This window comes from Lampris incognitus, chromosome 11 (genome assembly GCF_029633865.1).
Source record: "Lampris incognitus isolate fLamInc1 chromosome 11, fLamInc1.hap2, whole genome shotgun sequence".
NCBI lineage: Eukaryota > Metazoa > Chordata > Actinopteri > Lampriformes > Lampridae > Lampris > Lampris incognitus.
In genome coordinates this window covers 25,886,359-25,908,271 of record NC_079221.1, presented here as the reverse complement: position 1 = coordinate 25,908,271, position 21,913 = coordinate 25,886,359, and positions in this window count along the sequence as shown.

The following is a 21,913-nucleotide window of genomic DNA, read 5'->3' as shown; positions in this document are numbered from 1 at the left end:
CGAAAGAGTCAATAGCTGAGGCTTCCAGGAGAATGGGAAAATTGGTGCTAAAATTGTGAACAAAGCTGCAGATCTGTAGGTATCTAAAAAAAATGCTGCCTGGGTAAAGGAAACTTCTCAGAGAGCTTCTGAAAGTATGCAAAGGTATTGGCAATACATAGGTTGCCAAATGCCCCAATACCAGAGTTGGACCACAAGGAGAAAGCGCTATCAATCAGAGTAGGCTGGAAACCGGATTAGCTGATATAGGAGCTAAGAAAAGGTCTGTAGACCAAAATGGTGTCAGACTTGCTTCCAGATCCTCAAACTAGACTTAACTAAGGCATTTCAGAATAAGAGGAAGAAAAGTTAAGGAGAGAATGAGTATGTCTCCATAAGCAGCCATGAAGGGGGAGCAGGTGACCTCTCCAAGCGGATCCAAAGCTAAATTACTCTTAAGGTTGGCAGCCCAATATTAAAACCTAAAATTAGGCAAAACCAAACCTCGAAGAGACCTCGGCCTCTGCAACAGCTCTCTATAAAGTAAAGGAACTTTCTTATTCCAAATAAATTCGGCGACTAAACTATCTAATTTACAAAAGAAAGGATGGGGGAGAAAAATGGGTATGCACTGAAAGAGTTAGGACAGTCTGGTGAGAGTGTTCATCTTAAAAGAGTTAACCTGGGCATCCGGGTAGCATAGCAGTCTATTCAGTTGCCTACACAGTGGTCATCGGTTCGAATCCCCGTGTTACCTCTGGCTTGGTCGGGCATCCCTACAGACACATGGCCGTAACTGCGGGTAGGAAGCCAGATGTGGGTATGTGTCCTGGTCGATGCACTAGCGCCTCCTCTGATCGGTCGGGGTACCTGTTCAGAGGGGAGGGGGAACTGGGGGGAATAGCGTGATCCTCCCACGCGCTACGTCCCCCTGGTGAAACTCATCACTGTCAGGTGAAAAGAAGCGGCTGGCGACTCCACATATATCGGAGGAGACATGTGGTAGTCTGCAGCCTTCTCTGGATCGGCAGAGGGGGTGGAGCAAAAGGGAGATTTAAAAGGGAGATTTAAAAAAAAAGAGAGAGACAGAGTTAACCTGTGCTGCAAGGGATAAGGGCAACAGTGACCACCTCTGGAAATGTTCCTGTATCTGAACCACCCAAAGGGGTAAAATCTGATTTCAAACAGGTCCTCAAATCTATCCTTAACATGAATACCAAGGTATGTAAAACCCCGGGGGGGGGGATTCTGAATGGGAAATCATGCAAAGACTGCTCATGTCCTGCAACATTTAACTAGAACGACCAAGACCGTCATTATGACCGTTTTGGGTTTCCAAAGTTTAATAAAATTTTTTGGGGGGGGGGGGGATACAGACCTGCCACTCCCCGAATGCTCCTAAAATTGTATATATTTGCATTAAAATTAGTTTTAGATCAATTGCAAAAAAAAGTTATGATAAGATCTACCTAAAACGACCATGACCGGTCAAAATGAACGCACTTAATTTTCACGTGATCGTGTGCTTCATGTCACTATTTATGACGTGTTGGTTGCATCATTTCCTTCACGAAATTCATCGCTCTGTCCTAGAAACACACTAGCGTTCTCCCGTGCAGAGTAATAGTCTAAACTTAATTTCTGATTATTGCCAACATGTCTGGGTACAGACGCCATTTCAGACACACCATGACTACCACCGAGGGGTTGCAGTATTTACAGGCGTTGGACAGCAGCGATTTTAAATTGTTTGAAAAATAGTATTAAAGTTGTTAAAATTTTAATTTTGGTGTCAGTCGGGTATTTATCTTAACAGAATATAGAGTTTAAAAACCTATGTTGTTCTAGTAGTTTTTTAAGTTCCGGTCGTTGTGTTTTGGACTGTTTCAGTATTTATTTTCAGTTGTTTTTTTTTTGTTTTTTACATTTCACGTTTTATATGCCTTGTTACGTTTATTAGCAATATGTGTTTTCCATTTTGTTTTTCAGGTAATATTTTCACTTTTTCAATTTTGCTATTCAAGTTCGGCCATGTCTCTTAAGTTTAAATTGTTAAAAATAGTATTATAGTTGTTAAACTGTGGTAGTCGTTTCCTAACACACATACTATGCAATGCATGAACATCTCAATTGGATATTTATCGTGACAGAATATAGAGTTTAAAAACCGACCATCATTCTGACCGCCCATGGTCATTTTAGGTAGGCGTGAAATCCCGGAGGAAACAACTCACTTTTGTCTAAATTAAGTTTCTACCCTGAAATTCCGTCAAATGAAGTAAGGACCCTCCAGAGCAGCTGAGACTGATACAGAAAGGTTGTGTGTGTGTGTGTGTGTGTGTGTGTGTGTGTGTGTGTGTGTGTGTGTGTGTGTGTGTGTGTGTGTGTGTGTGTGTGTGTGTGTGTGTGTGTGTGTGTGTGTGTGTGTGTGTGTGTGTATAGCGTTTTCTTTCCGAAACCGTCAATGGTGTTGTAAGTGCTCAACTAATGAGGAGAGGAATATCAACACGTATACAGGAGAAAAAAAAAGTTTTAATGCATTGCAGTGCAGGCCTGTTTAACCACCTTGTTTAACCAGTCTCATCACCAGCCAGTCAGACTAGCTTGGTCTAGTCAGAAAGGCACAAACTGAGGAAGCCTCTTCGATGAGAGGCGAAAAGTCTTCACGGATATATACCAAGTCCAGTTGCACTTGATTCAACTCCTTTGGATAACAATGACCTGGATGAATGAGAACATTCACAGACACCTTGTTTGACCACATTAGCAGCTGATGAGTGCGAGGCGCACGAAACAGGCCTGCACTGCAATGCATTAAAACTTTCTTTTTTTCCCCTGTATCCGTGTTGATATATATATATAGTAGCGTATTCAGGGGGCAGACCGGGACCACCACAGCCAGGACGCGAACCCGTAGCCTTCTCTGGATTGGCAGAGGGGGTGGAGCAAAAGGGAGATTTAAAAGGGAGATTTAAAAAAAAAAAGAGAGAGAGAGAGTTAACCTGTGCTGCAAGGGATAAGGGCAACAGTGACCACCTCTGGAAATGTTCCTGTATCTGAACCACCCAAAGGGGTAAAATCTGATTTCAAACAGGTCCTCAAATCTATCCTTAACATGAATACCAAGGTATGTAAAACCCCCGGGGGGGGGGGTTCTGAATGGGAAATCATGCAAAGACTGCTCATGTCCTTTTAATGGTGTGCAGACAAATGCTCACAAGACAAATGCTCACAAGACAAATGCTCACAATACTAATAGAAAAAGAGACAAATGCTCACAAATTGTTTTACAAGAAAGGAAATCGATTTCATGTACATATTTTACTAGTGCATTGGGTTTTGAAAGTATTTGTACATGTTTTCATAATTAAATCGATATGTAAACATATTTCATATTTGTATATCTGTATACTATCATTTTTCGCTGTAAATATAGATTATAAAACAATTTGTGAGCATTTGTCTCTTTTTCTTTTAGTGTTGTGAGCATTTGTCTTGTGAGCATTTGTCTTGTGAGCATTTGTCATGGAACCCCTTTTAATACATAGCAGTACAAGCTTGTTTCGTCCATCGGACACTCTTCAGCTGCTAATGTGATTCAACAAAGAAAAACACACAGTTTACGTTGCCCAGCGTCACGCCCCTCGTTTCAGTGGACAGCATCCAATCAGAGGAGAAACATGTAAACTATAACAACCAATGGGGTATGTAGTTTCGATGCACAGCAACCAATGGTGGGGTAGAAAACATTGCAACCAATGGGGTAAGGGACTGGGGCTTGTTTTGAAAAAGCAGTATTGAAATAGCGTACATTTAGAATAAAACAAGGTAATTTATATAAATCATATAGTGGGGTAGTGTTGGGGCACAGTTGGAAGGACAGGTAGTTAAAATATAAAAATATAAAAAAACAACATCTAATAAATGTCACATGTGTATCATCTAATGGGGGCGGAGAGAGAATAATAAAGACATTTTACTTATAATTACAAAGGAGATATTTTTTTCAGCGTCTACAGCTGGTGGCCAATTCGTTTCTACTATTCAAGGTGGACATATCAGGTCTGCAAGTAATAAAATACTTTTCTGCCAAGCACAGGTTACATCTTTTACCGCTAACTGAATATGCATTGCTCATATATGCATCACCTCATATATGAGGTGTCCTTAAATCTTATGATATGCATCACTTCATATATGACCAAGCATATATGAGGTGAATGCAACGCATATTCAGTTAGCGGTAAAAGATGTAACCTGTGCTTGGCATGTTACTATTGAACTAACCAGTTAGCCTACTGGGCCAGCCAGCCAAAATGTCCTCAGACTGTAGCTCCAGAGGAGATGACAGTTTTAATGTGGCCTACACAATGTCCATAGCAGCAGTCTGGTCTTCGAAAGTGTGTGTGGCTCCGCTGGGGAATGTAGTCATGAGAACCACCAGGAACTTCAGGCCAAACTTTACCCCAGGACAAGAACGCAGCTGACACTTAACATTTATGAAAGCAAAGCATTTCTTAGCAACTGAGGTAGTGTAGCCAGGGGGGGGAAATAGCTATTTAACCCGGTAAAGGTGAAGAGAAGCCCCGGAAGCCTCCGCAGCCCAATGCAAAATGTCATTTATCACATGAAAAAAATGCACTCTAATAACAAAAAGCCAGAGCAGTGCACCATCCTTGGGTGCAGTGCACCATCCTTGGATTTAGCTTGAAGAGTGTGATGTGTTCGGTTGAGCAAGGGTACCTCGTCCAGGCCGAGGGTGTCCTTCAACAGCTGGTCAACGAAGTTGGCCAGGTGCTTGCCCTCAGTCCCCTCCAACACCCCGACCAACCTTATATTATTTCTCCTCGATCTCCCCTTCAAGTCCTTGCATTTGTCTGTCAGCAGTATTACACGAGCTTTAAGCATGGAAACCGTAGAATCCAATGCAGTTAATTGAGCTAAGTTTTTGTTGCAAAGGTTCAATGGTATGTTGTAGCTCCTCTCTTACTGAAGGAATTCAGCCCGCAGGTCAGAGGACAACAAGTCAATTTTGCCAAAAATACCCACTTTCAACAGATCTAGCATAATTTGTGGGAAATAGTCCAGCCAAGAATAAGTAGCTACATCTGTGCGCGCAAACAATTACAGCCCATATAAAATCAGTTGTTATGAGGAGTTTCTAATTTGATCAATTTGCGATTTTTTTTAAACAATAATGTGCAGCATTTCGCTGGATGTTTTATCTGTAACGCCCACTGATTCAGAACAGAGGAGAACCTACAAGCACAACGCAGAAACGATCAGGTAAGGAATCAAAGTTCAACAGATTTACTTCAGTACACAGGCAAGGGTCAAAACCAGGATATCAATCTGATAAGGCAAATTTAACCAGCAGGGATTGGGCAGTGAATCAGAGTCCAGGGAATCAGGGTAGAAGTTCGGACAGGAAGAAGGGGATCGTTGCAGAGAGTGTGAAATGCAAAGACAATCTGGTGAGGAGCCAGTGGAGATAGACTGGTGTATCTGCTGAGGGACTAATGAGGGAGTGAGCTGCAGATGGGGACGCAGGCTAGGAAAACAAGGTGAAGGGGATGGTGATAGCATGGCAAGAGGTGGTGGCTGGATCTGGAATCACATGAGAATTGGTTACCATGAATAAACTGAATGAATGAAGTAAGAATGCAGAGGATTCAAGGGGAAATCATGACAATATCACCTCAAAACTCTTCAGGCTGAACAGTCGACCTATATAGTTTGGGAAAGGTATAGGCTAAGTCCTTGCATCCCACTGTCTATTTATTTCTAAACTTTTTTTATGATTAATTACATCACAAAAAGTCACAAATAATTTTTTTCTGTCTATGGTAGCTTCATCTGACATCAAAAAAAACGACTTGGAAGCTGCGCTTAATAACTCCTATACTTTGTTATGAGTAATTGTGAGTAGCTTGAAAAATATGTCTTATGCTCCACTTTTAGCGCAGAACTTTTTGGTCTTACATCGGAAAATTCTTAAAGAGTAAGTAAACCCTCGTTTTTATCCATGACAAGATGAAAGTGAGGGTGGTGTGTATGTATGTGTGGGCGTGTGTGAGTGTGTGTGTGTGTGTGTGTGTGGGGGGGGGGGGTTGAAGGTGGCAGTGCTGTAGTACAAAACCACACCGCAGCTTCTCACAAGTCTTAACCCGGAGAGGTTAGCTGGCCAACACGTGTCCCCTTTCAACTCGTCTCATATTTTATTGGTCTAATTCACTGGATCCTACGTGTGTTGGCCGAGCAATAAGTCAAGTCAAGTCAATATTATTTGTATAGCCCAATATCACAAATTACAATTTTGCCTCAGGGGGCTTTACAGCAACACAACATCCTGTCCTTAGACCCCCGTATCGGATAAGGAACAACTCCCTAAAAAAAAAAAACCTTTAACAGGGAGAAAATAGAGGAAGAAACCTCATGGAGAGCAACAGAGGAGGGATCTCTCTCCCTGGACGGACAACGTGCAATGGATGTTGTGTTTACACAATTTACAGAATACAACAGTTGAAAGAGGATAACAGAATTATTATGGAATTATAAAATATATGACGAATATGATGAGGAGGATGCAAGCAGTGCCCAAACGCCACCGGAAAAGCCCAGGACCTGAGCTACACGACCAGCATCACCATGTAAAAAACAAAAACAAAAGTCATGCATCTTAGTGAGGGAAGGATATAACATTAAAACTGGATAACAAAATTACATGGATTTATAAAATATATAAAAAGTAAATGTGATGAGGGGGATGCCAAGCAGTGTCCAGGTAGTGACCACTGTCACCATGGAGACCTGGGAGGAGGACCGGCTGCATGTGCACACAAGGGAGACTCACATCACACCATTCACACATACGTAGAAAAAGAGAAAGGAGAAGACATCATTCAGAGGGAGAAACAGTTTGCAATAGTCAATAATCTATACGCTATAATCTCATCGACAGAACAGTGCTTGGAATTGAGACAGAAACCGACCCGCCTTGCAGTACAGGTTGTGAAGCACTCAACTTATAGGCAATTAATTGTAGGCTAAGGCAAAGAGATGATTTTAAGTTTGGATTTAAAGGACTCAACAGACTCTGATTGTCTGACGGCAGCAGGCAGGTTATTCCACAAGAACGGGGCCCAATAGGAAAAGGCCCTTCCACCAGCTAAGAAGAAGTGTTATGTCTTTGATGCCCTCATAGGATGATGTCAACTCGGGGGATTTATCATGAGGCGGAAAGTGATGTGTTCTTGTTTACTGTTGAATGTATCGCCAAGGGGATCAGTTTTACCACCCAAGGCAACACCAGCATGCTTTCTCCTTATAAAATGTAATTAAGGGTTAACCACCTCTTTACGTTTAATTCTCATTACTTTGATAAGTATAAGCACATATCCAGCACAGACAGCTTTTACAGTTTGCTTTATCTCTGACTGCCAGATGGATGGGGTTTACTGCAGAAGGATAATTTATATCACAATTTGTATGTCATCAGTCCCAAAGTCTGATAAACTGGAGTCAAAGTCCACGTTTGTTATCTAAACATTAAAATACACACTGTATTGTCTTAGGCAGGAAACATCCATCTGGTGCCCTGAGCACTTAAAAACAAATCTGTCATAAACATGATATGAAATGATTTGGGACCGGCAGTCTTCTTCAAAGCTTGAGTGACAGGGGATTTTTCACCAAAACACAGCAGAACTAAGTGAGGAAGTAAAAACTCTTATGCTAGTGTACACCTTCCAGTTAACTGCAGTGTCATTTCAAACACAAGAGGAATCCCTTTTTCATCATCAAGTGAAATTAACTGACAAAAATATCACTTCATCATGTCTGATACTGCATAAATTATATTGACGGACAAAAAAAAAAAGGCCAAAATGAAGAAAACTAATTATTGATTGACATGGATTTACCATCGAATCTTCTTCGACAATGGTTTTTGGGTACATTTTGAGCAGATTTCGTATCTGACTTCTATTTTTTACGTGTTTGCCTTGAGAGTTTTTCATGTTGGGTGGGGGTATCAATAAAAAAATGAAGAAAATGGGCGTCCGGGTGGCATGGCAGTCTATTCTGTTGCTTGCCAACATGGGCATCGCCGGTTCAAATCCTCGTGTTACCTCAAGCTTGGTCGGGTGTCCCTAGAGATGCAATTGGCCATGTTTGCGGGTGGGAAGCCGGATGTGGGTATGTGTCCTGATCGCTGCACTAGCACCTTCTCTGGTCGGTCAGGACGCCTGTTCGGGTGGTGGTGGGGGGGGGAGAGGGATAGCGTGATTCTCCCACGTGCTATGTCCCCCTGGTGAAACGACTCACTGCCAGGTGAAAACAAGAGGCTGGTGACTTCACATGTATCGGAGGAGGCATGTGGTAGTCTGCAGCCCTCCCCGGATCAGCAAAGGGGGTGGAGCAGCGACCGGGACGGCTCACAAGAGTGGCGTAATTGGCCAGATACAAGTGGGGAGAAAAAAGTGGGGGGGAGAATGAAGGCAATAATCTGGAAATTGATATGGGTCCAGGAGAAGGGTATGAATTTTGTTTAAAACATCTCACTGTTTAAATAATATTTTCTATAATGTATTTCTACATATTTTCCCAAAGTGCTGTGAATTATTTGTAAACAGTCCTAATTGGGTATTGTTTTATTTACTAGCATAATTAAATCATTCAAAATGTAATTGTAAGGTTGTGATGGTGGAATGTCCATCCATTATCCAAGCCACTTATCTGAATTCGGGTCGCGGGATGCTGGAGCCTATCCCAGCAGTCACTGGGCGGCAGACGGGGAGACACCCTGGACAGGCCACCAGTCCATCACAGGGCTGACACATTCACACCTAGGGGCAATTTAGCGAGGCCGATTCATGTGACCTACATGTCTTTGGACTGTCGGAGGAAACTAGAGTACCCGGAGGAAACCCACGCAGGCTTCGGGAGAACATGCAAACTCCACACAGAGGATGACCTGGAATGACCCCCAAGGTTGGACAACCATGGGGTTCGAACTCTGGGCCTTCTTGCTGTGACGTGACCATGCTAACCACTGCGCCAGTGATGGTGGAATGTCCCTTACTTAATTGAGGATGGCAGTGGCTACTGAGCTATACGACCAGCAGAAAGAACCGCAGCATCCAAACTTTAGCAGAGAGCTGTTTTTTACTGACTTGTTGCACTACAAACAGATAGACTTACAGCATTACAGACAGAAACCCCCACAGTGTTGAGGACAGACATAGATTCCCCTCTACCCACAACCAGAACTAAAACAAACTGTCATCCACCCAATATATAAATGCACTAACATCAACCAGTGCAAATAAAAAAAGATGTGGTGTCTACAACAAAGGCAGCAATTCCTAAAACAACCAAACAATTAACCAAACATAACCCTACTCCCTTTCAACCTCCCTTCTCCTCAGCCCACTTGGCTTGCCCAAATGAGTCTGACTGAACACACCAGGCCCCTGTCAACAACTCTCATGGGCCAGCCTCCATGACAATGTTGATCCCAGGAAAGTACCTTAGCCAGAGAGTGATCAGAAACAAAGTAGAAAACATGACAAACCAAAACATCTCCTGAAAATAAATCCAACTAAGCTAAATAGGACCCATCTTTAGCAGATTAACACATTAATGAGAAGCACTAAAAAACAACTAAAGTTAATAATTGCCGTCTGAGTGCATGTACGTATGTGGGAATGTGTGTGTGGGAACTTTGCACCTGTTTAGTGAGGGCAGCTCCCTCACAGTAATGTCTCAATGACACCCATCAAACATAAGCAGTCTATATATCATGTCACTGTGTTTTTATCCAAAGTGTCTCTCTACCACACTGCACCAGCATTGTCATGCATGCTCACACATTATTAGCATGCATGACAATGCTGGTGCAGTGCTCTACCTATCAAACTATAGGACCATGCTACACCGTGAACAAATTTAAAGTGATAATTATAAGCCAATGAACTAATTATAATTTCTAAGGCCGGTTGATATCTTGTGCTGTTATGGTGGTGTCATTTTCTTTTTTTCCCCCTTTTTTTTGGGGGGGGGGGGGGGTTCCCCATTTTTCTCCCCAATTGTACTTGGCCAATTACCCCACTCTTCCAAGCCGTCCCGATCATTGCTCCACCCCCTCTGCCGATCCGGGGAGGGCTGCAGACTACCACATGCCTCCTCCAATACATGTGGAGTCACCAGCTGCTTCTTTTCACCTGACAGTGAGGTGTTTCACCAGGGGGACGTAGCGCATGGGAGGATCACACTAGTCCCCCAGTCCCCCTCTACCTCTGAACAGGTGCCCCGAGGAGGCACTTGTGCAGCGACCAGGACACATACCCACATCCGGCTTTCCATCCACAGACACGGTGAATGGTGTCTGTAGGGACGCCCGACCAATCCGGAGGTAACACGGGGATTCGAACCGACGATCCCCATGTTGGTAGGCAATGTAATAGACCACTACACCACCCAGACACCCCAGTGGAGTCATTTTCAGTTCATATATGGTGCTGCCTATAAGGCTTTATGAAACAAGCTGCAGCCCTGGAATAGGTTTGTGCATTGTTCATGGCTCTTTGACATCACATATTTGTATTTTTATCAAGTAAATCTCACAAACCTCAGTTGAAATGGTAAAGTACCATGATTTGTGGTGAGGTGTTTGGACCCTCCTGTACAATCTGTCTTTTAATCCTCTAACAAACCCTCGAGCACTTATAAACACATATATGAGCCAAAACTTTACGACCACTTACAGGTGAACTGAATAACATTGATCATCTCCAAACAAGGGTGCATGTCAAGGTCTGGGTAGATTAGATGGTAAGCAAACAATCAGTTCTCATAGTCAACATATTGGATGCAGGAGAAATGGGCAGGAGTAAAGACCTGAGTGACTTTGACAAGGGCCAAATTGTTATGGCCAGACATCTGGGGGGTTAGAGCATCTCTAAAACAGCAAGGCTTGTGTGGTGCTTCCAGTCAGCAGTGGTGAGTACCTACCAACAGCAGTCCAAGGAAGGACAAACCACAAACCAGCAACAGGGTGTTGGGTGCCCAAGGCTCATCCATGCGCAAGCGCAACGAAGACTATCCCATCTGGTCCAAACTGATTGAAGGTCTACTGTGGCACAAGTCACAGAAAAGTTTAATGATGGTTACAGGAGGGAATATGTCACAACACACAATGCATGGCACCCTGCTGCGTGTGGAGCTGCGCAGACTGGTCCATGATGACTGTTCATGATTAACCCTGTCCACCATCGAAAGTGCCTAAAATTGGCACATGAGCATTGGAACTGGACCTTGGAGCAGTGGAAGAAGGTTGCCTTGTCTGATGAGCCCCATTTTCTTTTAGATCACGTGGATGGCCATGTACATGTGTGCCGTTTACCTGGGGAAGGGATGCCACCAAGATGCACTGTGGGAGGATGACAAGCCAGTGGAGGAAGTGTGGTGCTTTGGGCAATGTTCTGCTGGGAAACCCTGGGTCTGGCCATTCATTTGGACATCAATTTGACATGTGCCACCTCCCTAAACATCATTGCGGACCAGATACAACCCTTCACGGCAAAGGTATTCCCTGATGGCAGTGACTTCTTTCAGCAGGATAATGCACCCTGTCACACGACACACATTGTTCAGGAATGGTTGGAGCAACATATTGAACTGTTCAAGGGGTCTCCCTGGCCTAAAAATTCCCCAGATCGCAATCCGATTAAGCATCAGGGGGATGTGCTGGACCGGCATGTCCAATCCACGGCGGCTCCACCTCGCAACTTACAGGACTTGAAAGATATGCTAAGACACCTTCAGGGGTCTTGTAGAGTCCATGCCTCTGCAGGTCGGCACTGTTTTGGCAGCACACGGAGGATCAACAGCATATTAGGCAGGTGGTCATAATGTTTTGGCTCATCTGTGTATCTCAGCGCCGGAAAGGAGCCATATATACATTTTTGGAGATTGAAAATGTCATAAAATTTTATCATTATTAAATTAGAGCCCGACACAAACAATAAACCTACAGTACAATGACACACTAACCAAAAGAACACTTTTTTATAAAGCATTTATCTCCTTTATGTGATGTTATTCAAGTTTAAAAACAACAACAAATTATTATCAAAAGGCTTTCAACTAAAACACATTGCTGGCTTATATGCTGTATTTTTTCAAAGGTAAAGTAATTTTTTTTCAACTTTTATGAGTCATTTATTTGTACTAGTCATTTGTATTTACTATTGCACCTTGGCTAATGCTAACAGACTTGGTGCTGGCTGTTCTTTCCACCATAGTTGTAGTTTAATACAGAATAACAGTACAGCTTGATCAAATATGTGACAGAAAACTGCCTGTTCACTTCAAATATCACCCTTGCATTGTAAGACTATCTTAAAATCTAGCATTCCACAGAAAAGAAGAAAAAAAAAGCTAGAAAATACAGCTCCTATGTTGTTCTGCCCTGCCAGTTGGGTGAGCATACCGCACCTCATTGCTCAGTCTCAGAAGCTGTGTTCCATTTTCTCCAAAATCAAATGCACAGCTTTTCTAGTGAGAAAAAAAAACATATCAAAGTCCTTACTGACACTGTGAGAGAGAAAAAAGACCTGAAGAATGTCCTGATATATTGAGCAAAATCATTTTCTGGATCGCATTCCCATGCCCCGGTCTGAAGTGGATTACCAGTAAAGACATCCCATGATGCAATGTTTCAGCAAATGAACTCTGGCAGGGGTCGAGGTTCCCCAAAGCCATTCCATGGGCACCCACTTATAATGGAGAGGTGTGCCTTAAAAAACACTGCTCTTCATATGCTGCGACGGCTTGAATTCCTCAGGATGGCTGGTTTTCATACACACCCTGTTCAAAGTTATTTGGCACCATAATGCCTTGTCATGTAGTACAGAGAGCCACAGGCACCAACATATGGCATAACATTGAGAGGGTTTTTTGTGTTTTTTTAATGATTTAACTAATGCCACGTCAAAACACTGCAGCTTTTTTTTTAATACTCAGCCCTCATGAACAAACTAATCCATCACTACTCATGTCTGTCATGCCCCATCAGCATGTTACCAGAAGTGAATGAAAAACAGGGAGCGATGAGTCGAATTGTTTTCATTCCCACTGTAGGTCAGGCGGGTTTGAAGTCTTGTTCAAGATCGTCTCATATGGGGAATGGAAAGTGGGCTAATCCTCAGCTCCGTGGACATGATATATCCATGCTGGCATAAAGATGAATTTGGCGAGGAGCTTCTCTTCTCCTCCCAACTGAACACATAAGTGTGTCTCTCTACTGCTGCCTCAATGAAGACAAAATGAGCTATGAGGCTAGACAGCCTCATTCGGAGACTTCCTTCCTTCCTTGAATGGTACTTCTGGGAGACACACTACCACATAGTATCCAAATTCCTGAGGAGCAACCACACTTGAGTCTCTCACCCAGAATTGATATCTGTGTTTAAAAACTGGATCACACCTATGCAAGAGACATTCTTGCCCCTTTGGCCACATTATTGGCAGATGTTGGCACGATAACCGATCGTATACCTGTCCTCTCAACCGCTTCATACATATAACCGCATTTTTGTCACCTTATGAAGGAGCTCACCAGAAGCAGCCATCTTGAAGCGTCTGCAGGACAGATCATTAAACAGCCAATGGAGTTGAGTTACATGATCAGCGGATGTGCCAGGGCAGTTCAGACTCAGGTGTTGTTCTTTAGTATACCTGAATTCTACACCTGGAGACACACACACACACACATACACTTTCCTAGCCTATGTAAATGCTTGTCCTTTTTTCTCACTCTTATGTACAACACGTGAAATTGTATTTTAGAATAGAATAGAATAGAAACTTGATTATCAAATGACCAATAGCATGGCAACAGCGAGCGTATTCATCATCTATAGTGGAATTCAAAACAACACAGAACCGCTCAGTTGAACGAAAAAAAAACACATCAACTCGGACTGTAATATAATTCAGTTGATGACAGTTCAGTGTTTACACAAACGGCAAATATATTGCAGGGCTATCTACAATCTATGGAGGGTCTGTCAGCAATTTAAAATGTGTGTGTTTCAGAATGTGGTTTTTCAGGCCCCTTTTCTTCAGGCCCCGTTTCTTCAGTCCCAGAGTTGGGCCCATTGCGGAGAATTTCCCAATCACATCTACATTTCACATAATGAAAAACTGCAGTGCCTGTGTTGGTTCATGTGTGCTCAATGTTAAGAGTGGCGGGGGCTCTGTACAACCGTGCTCAGGATCAATAAAAACTCTGGCATAGGATTCCTGTGCCCCTGGCTCATGCAGAGAGAAAATACAAGGAAAAACAAGAGAGGGCTTGCCAGCGAATCTTTGGGGACTGTGTGTGTGTATTTAGTCTAGCTCCCGATGTCCTCTGGTGGTTTCGGTTCAAAGCACATGGAGCCCGAGCCAAAAGCAACTGTGAATCCGGCCCCCTTGATCACAGTAGCGTTGCTTTTCATTGAATTTAGCATTCAAGGGTGGGTTCGTGATCCCGGCGAGAAGGTGTGTGTGTGTGTGTGTGTGTGTGTGTGTGTGTGTGTGTGTGTGTGTGTGTGTGTGTGTGTGTGTGTGTGTGTGTGAGGTACAACTCGCAGGGGTCAGAGTGGTCGTGTCCATTGTTTTTTCGCACACACGCGACACATGGGTTGAGTGCTGGAGCTCGGTTTGTGAGCGAGGAAGGCCGGAGGGTGTGCAAGGTTTAGCCAGAGAGGGAGGCAGAAGGAGAGAGAGAAAACATTTGGTGGACATTACAAAGGCAAATGCAGACGCACACACACAAACAAAAAAAAATGACACGCAGTCAAACCCAGCAGAGGAACGCTGTCGGTCATTAGTGAGGCTGGGTACACAGGCGAGCCACAGCAAAGTCAAACAACACAAATAGCTGGCATTGCAATGAAGGAATAATGCTCAGGTATCATGGCAAGGAAGACAAGAGACTGCTATGCTCATTTATGTTTCCATCTCTCTTTCTCTCTCTCTCTCTCTCTCTCTCTCTCTCTCTCTCTCTCTCTCTCTCTCTCTCTCTCTCTCTCTCCCGCAATAATGACTAATTATCCTCAGGAAGCCTCGTCTGGTGCAAGGTGGGGGAGAGGCCGGGCGACGGAGCATTCAGACAGAGAGAAGAGGCAGACGGTAGGTGTCTGTCTCCTCCCCCGGCGTGAGCAAGGTATCGCTGCCTGGCTGCTCACGGCGTGCACTAGCCAGCCAGAGAGGAGGCGTGCACAGGCGGGCGTCGGGAGGCTGCTGGATGCTGTGACTGCGCCGCGCCGATCTCCCTGGCGCCTTCGTCTCTCCACCCCCACGGTGGCCTGTTTGTCTTGCATCGCTTCTCTGATGCGTCGTACACATCTGTCGCATTAGCATTGGCATCACATGGCTGTTTGAGACTTCTGCGCGAGGCTAGGGCCCAGAGTTGGGCAAATCAGCTGTTTTCACGTTGGTTTCTGATGCCCATTGTTTGGCGCCATGAGACCCAAATACTTGTTGGAAAACAAAAATGAAAGCTGAAAAAAGTGTAGAAATTTCAAGTGGAAAAAGTGGATAACAGACAAAAGCCTGAGACTAGCTTAGAGGAGGCCTGTCTCTCGTAGTAGTAGCCACACTTGCTAATAGTGGTAAATAAACTTATGGATGTGATTTTTATGAGTTGCCATTGTGCAATACACTGGGCTGATCAAGTGATCATTTTATTTTTCATTTTTTATTTTATCGTAATTCATTCTGTTTTGTTTTATTTTATTTTCAGATGAGTCCATTGAGATTTGAAATTCCCTCTCTCGGTGGAGACCTGGGCAAGTAAGCAGAATGTAGATAGATAGATAGATAGATAGATAGATAGATAGATAGATAGATAGATAGATAGATAGATAGATAGATAGATAGATAGATAGATAGATAGATAGATAGATAGATAGATAGATAGATAGATAGATAGATAGATAGATAGATAGATAGATAGATAGATAGATAGATAGATAGATAGAGCAGTGTCAACTTCAGAAAGGTCAGGAAAGGAGACCTAACACATTAAACCAGGCATTACACGGTACACATGTGACAAAGATCCATCAACATTACAGAGATTTAAGATATTTACTGAGATATATAAACAAACAGCCATGTTTTAAACCAGCCAAACAACCAATTTATATGAAAATAAAACAAAGTCACACAGAGGAAGAGCAAGGGAATGCATGAAAAAGACAACTTACAGGTTCATCATTAAGAAAACAAAAAAGAATAATAATAATAATAAGTATTTCCAAGGGAGAAAGTGGTAAAATAATCTATGTAAGTGAATTATAAAAATCAGCAGGCTCATTTGCAGATTAAAAATTCAGTAGGTCAGAGAAGATGTTGAGCTCTTTTTTCCCCCTTCCATATTTCAGGGACAGTGTGGTTAAGGCAGATGCTTTTGGCTCATTCTTCATTCCTTATCAGGATGGTATCTCTCACTGAGGCGGGGTTAATGTCTTCCTGGTACCTTGCTAATGACAGACCGTCCACTCCTCCTCCTTAAAGGTCATGACTAATTCGCTCCATCAGCCTCCTTGACACTGTGCAGGCAGGAATAGGGGCCATAAAACAGCAGACTATTGAGCTCCATAACTTCATGGGGACATACAAGGTGTGCAGTGGGGTGCATAGTACTTTTTAAAGGAATTAATGCACAGCAGAAGCAAAAAAAAAAAAGAAAAAAAAAGACATACTGAATAAATGAAAGACCTCCCTGTGGACCTCTGAAAAGGTCATAGCTAAAACTCTTCAGGGTGCCCTGACACTGCACAGGTGGGAAAGGATGCTATACAGGTAAAATTGATGATATTGAAACAAGAGAGTTGTGGACGGAGTGGCGGAGACCCATGCTAAGGTGGCCATAAGCATCCACCCTATCTATCTATCTATCTATCTATCTATCTATCTATCTATCTATCTATCTATCTATCTATCTATCTATCTATCTATCTATCTATCTATCTATCTATCTATCTATCTATCTATCTATCTATCTATCTATCTATCTATCTATCTATCTATCTATCTATCTATCTGTCTGTCTGTCTGACTGACCGTCTGTCTGTGTATCTTCTGTTATTTATTGTTACATATATCATAGCATTACATTACAATTGGATAAATCCCTACACTCCCTTGCCCAATTGATATTTTTAGATACACGCTTAGGCTCTTTTTTTCAAAATAATTTAATGCGCTCATCTTTTAGAGTACTGCGCCAGCCTATATCCCTTGTGGCATTTACATGAGCCATACACCCAGTCAAATGCCTTCTTTGTGCAAACAGAATATCGCCATATCTTGAACATGAGCAAGTTACTAAATCCATTATGATCTACCATGTTCCTTGTTATTGATCAATCACCATAAGCGAGGCTTTGATCTATAACAGAATTAAATTGGAAAGCAGCATCGAATGAAAAGGTTGTAGATCTACCCAAAAATATCTCCAATAGTGTATGTAGCACATTGTCAGTGAATCTGTATGTATACAGCATGTGTGTATGATGTATCTGAAGGCTGCAGAGATGCGCATGCAGGATATGCTCTCGCTGATCTAAGCACAGTTATGGGAAGACTGGTAAAAGCTATGATAAAAAAAAATCAAGTTTGAGGAAAAGTTTGAGTACAACATCGCCTTAGCAGGGAGGACAATGTGAAAAACGATGGCATAAGTAACTGTGGGGGACCAGCCTGTGATGAAGACAGTTTGTCACTTTGGTCAGCAAAATTATTAATTATCATGGCCTGAAAATTCTTAGACAAAAAGGTGTTTAGCAATTTTTTGACATGTCAGGTGTGAAATGATAAAACACCGATGGTCATGTTATTGTCCCTCTAATTTGCCAAAAATGCTAGAAGAGAAAGGATAGAAAAGGAAAAAATAGAAAAGGTACCGACATAAAAGAAAGAAAAGTTATTTTAGTTGTGAATTTGTGTTTTTCCATTTTAAAATGCTTCTTTAGAAAAAGGCTTTGTACCTGCCCTCAAAGGTACAGAAAGACGAGTGTGTGGGGGATTAGACGATGAGATGCTTTAAAGCTGTCCTGAGCAGCCCTGAAGAACACACCTAGACCCATTATCAGATAGACGGGTGAATATTAAAGGATGTTGTACCGGATGGTCACTGAAGGGCTCTGCGTCCCCCTCTTTTCTGTCCAGACGACGGCAGACGCCTCTCACTGTCTGTAAGTGGACGACACCACATCCTCAGTCCTTCCTAAATCATTCAGACAGGATCAGCCGTGTCAGGACACAGATTGTATCAGGGAGTCGAGGTCCCTCCGGCTGATGATGTGACATGAAGCACATATGCTGACCCCAATTTTTGAAAGTGGTACGCAATTAACACACCCATTTCATGTTGGGACATGGAATAATGGCATAACTGCCATAACTGTCATGATTACCATTGTCATTCACAACAATATAAATCCAATAAGATGTGTGTGTGTGTGTGTGTGTGTGTGTGTGTGTGTGTGTGTGTGTGTGTGTGTTTGTGTGTGTGTGTGTGTGTGTGTGTGTGTGTGTGTGTGTGTGTGTGTGTGTGTACCATGTTTAACTATCTTAATGGGGACCAAATGTCCCCATTAATATAGAAAAACCAGAAACCACCTAACTTGTGGGGGCATTTTATGGGGCCCCACAAGTAAAAGGGTCTATTTTAGGGTTAGGACTTGGTTTTAGGGTTAAGGTTATGTTAAGGTTAGGGTAAGGGTTAGGGTTAGGCATGTAGTTTGCGTGGTTAAGGTTAGGGTTAAAGGCTGGGAAATTAATGTAGTCAATAAGGGGGCCCCCACATGTATAGTTTTGTGAGTATGTGTGTGTGTGTGTGTGTGTGTGTGTGTGTGTGTGTGTGTGTGTTTCTAGACGCACTAATCCTGCTTCATCTATTCCATGGATTCAAACAGGGATATGCGATACATTCAATTCGGAACAGCCTTCTGTGAAAATGTAGCGGTGCTTGAGTTATCGAATACTGTACAAAAAGACTGATTTACAATGACACTATCTCTGGTATGCTAAATGCCAGGTCGAGCCGTGGTGGGCAGGCTATGACAATAGCCTAAGGCTTCTTTCGTTTTCCCTCTGCTGAGATTAAAGAGACATGCTCCTACGCTTGTAGCACTGGCCTCGCTGTTTGACGATGGAGAATAACTGTTTGAAACCAACATCTTATCTTGAACAAAATCAACTTTTTCTGACAATGCCTATGCATTTTGGATAATCCGAGGGCAATTCCCAGCTGGGCTGCTTAAAATGAGGTTTCTCTTCCAGTTGTGTTCATTGTTGTTTATTTGTTGTTGCCATCAAAATTGAACATCACCTCAAATTGAATAACATCGACTTTTTTCCACTATGTGATAGTCATGCATTTGAATAAAGGGTACAAGCTGAGAGGAATGTTTTAGCCAGCCATGCACGGCTCCAATTAGGGAGGATTGGGGGAGTCTGACCCCCCCCCCCCCAAATTGGACCCTCCTAAAGTGGTAAAGGTAAAAACCAACAGGTCGGGGGGCTTGAAACATTTCTACATCCTTCTTACCTGTAATCGTAAATATTACAGTATATCTTCTATGTTCATGCCTGGAAGAGTCTTGTTATAGGATTTCAGACACCCCTAAAGTTAACCATACCATTTCTTAACCTTGCTGTTAGTTGAATGTCTGTCTCCTCTGCCTGCTTCATCACTCCCATCTTTGCAATGGCTTGCGTCATCACTAAAGTATGCTCACATGCATCGCACAAGCCAGACGCTGTAGGTTTCTCTAGCTAGTTTAACACACTTTACTTTCTTAACTTCAGAGTTTCTGAATTAGACTGTCTACGGATGAATGCTAACGTTAGCTAGTTTCCAACTTTTGCCTGCCATACTAAGTTACAGTTTAGCTAACTAATGTTAGCTAGCTAAAGCTAACGTTTGTCTTACCTAACATCAGCTAACTAATATTCACTAGCTGATTGCACACCCTTTCATTTCCAATGTTGGCTAAATAGCTAACTAGCGGTGCTGATGGCTTGGCATTTCATTACCAATATAAAATGTTATATATTATCCCATGTGGTGGCACGGTGGCGCAGTGGTTAGCGCAGTCGCCTCACAGCAAGAAGGTCCTGGGTTCGAGCCCCAGGGTAGTCCAACCTTGGTGGGTCATCCCGGGTTGTCCTCTGTGTGGAGTTTGCATGTTCTCCCCGTGTCTGCGTGGGTTTCCTCCGGAGGCTCCAGTTTCCTCCCACAGTCCAAAGACATGTAGGTCAGGTGAATTGGCCGTACTAAATTGTCCTCTGGAATGTGTGTGTGTGTGTTCGTGTGTGTGTGTGTGTGTGTGTGTGTTCGTGAGTGTTCGTGTGTGTGTGTGTGTGTGTGTGTGTGTGTGTGTGTGTGTGTGTGTGTGTGTGTGTGTGTGTGTGTGTGTGTGTGTGTGTGTGTGTGTGTGTGTGTGTGTGTGTGTGTGTGTGTGTCTCTCTCTCTCTGTCACGGCCCTGTGATGGCCTGGCGGCCTGTCCAGAGTGTCTCCCCGCCTGCCGCCCAATGACTGCTGGAATAGGCTGCAGCAACCCCACAACCCTAAGAGCAGGATAAGCGGTTAAAATAATGGATGGATGGATTATCTAATGTTAGCCAACACTGGTTCTCAGTTATCAGCAGTGAGACAATGGAGAATTAGTTGTTGTAGAGATACATTTTGACATCAGTATAGAGTTTATCTCATTTTAATAGTCTTTTGTTGGGCTGTGATGGTTTAGTTAATTTTTTGCTATTTTGCTATTGACTTTTTATAATAGCCACCCGTTTGTTTTCACTCAGGATTGCAGGAGTTTTACCTGGTTGGGTAATTGAACAATATTAAAATCCATGTGTGATGAAGGCTGATTAATTGTATTAGTTCAAATGTATCACTACTTAAATGAACTCATATTAGATTTCATTCACAGAGTCAAAATGAGCAAGAGGAGAAGAGATATCTGGCGCTTTTTTGTGCTTAAAAAAAAGTACGTTGAAACTTGTAATAATTAGGACTTAGATATGATAATGCAGCCTGTATTTTCTGTGGTTGTCATGCAGGCTTAATACTGAGTAGGATAGTGTGAGTGATGGTGAGGTTTACATTTATACGTTATTATATTAAGGAAGCAGAGGGAGGTCAGAATGACAGTCAGCAGGCAGGAGGTCAAGAAGACTGAGCAGGCAGGACCTTGTAGCAAAGAGATGAGTTACAAAGGGGACACTTAAAGATGTATGCCATCATATCAGATATTTAGGCAAATAGTACTTTTAGAAACTGATGGGATGCATAACAATCCCCTACTGTTCTCAGCTAATCTGCTAGGACTTTTAATAACGTGTTGGCTACTGATAGTAAAGAAAGTTCTGGTTCAGCATTGTGTGGGTCTGTGTTTGAGGGGAAATGATGGTCTGCTGTTGCTGTGTGTGTATGGGTCTGACTTACTGGCAGTTTTGCTCTAGAATACTTTGTCGATGACTCCTGATGACAAAAGTTGTTGTGTGGCACTCACCACATGAGCTGGTGTAATGGATTTGATTTGTCATCATCTACAGACTGCAGACATTACGTTTAAAAAGCAAGACACTGTAAGACTTGAGTTAACTGAACCACACGCCTGCATTGTACTGGGTCCCTTTTACGCCCTGGAGAAAAAGTTGATCCCCACGATTGTCATCGTATAATCTGCACTCTGCAGCCACATGTATTCTTAATAAAGAAAATCGAATAACACATTGATAAACCTGATACCTTGTAAAAAAACAAAAAACAAAACTGTAGGCTGAGTGCAGTCTATATATGATTTACATAACAGTTCAAGCAATTGTTTCACAATTGCACAGTCTAGTGTCATAGATTCCCTT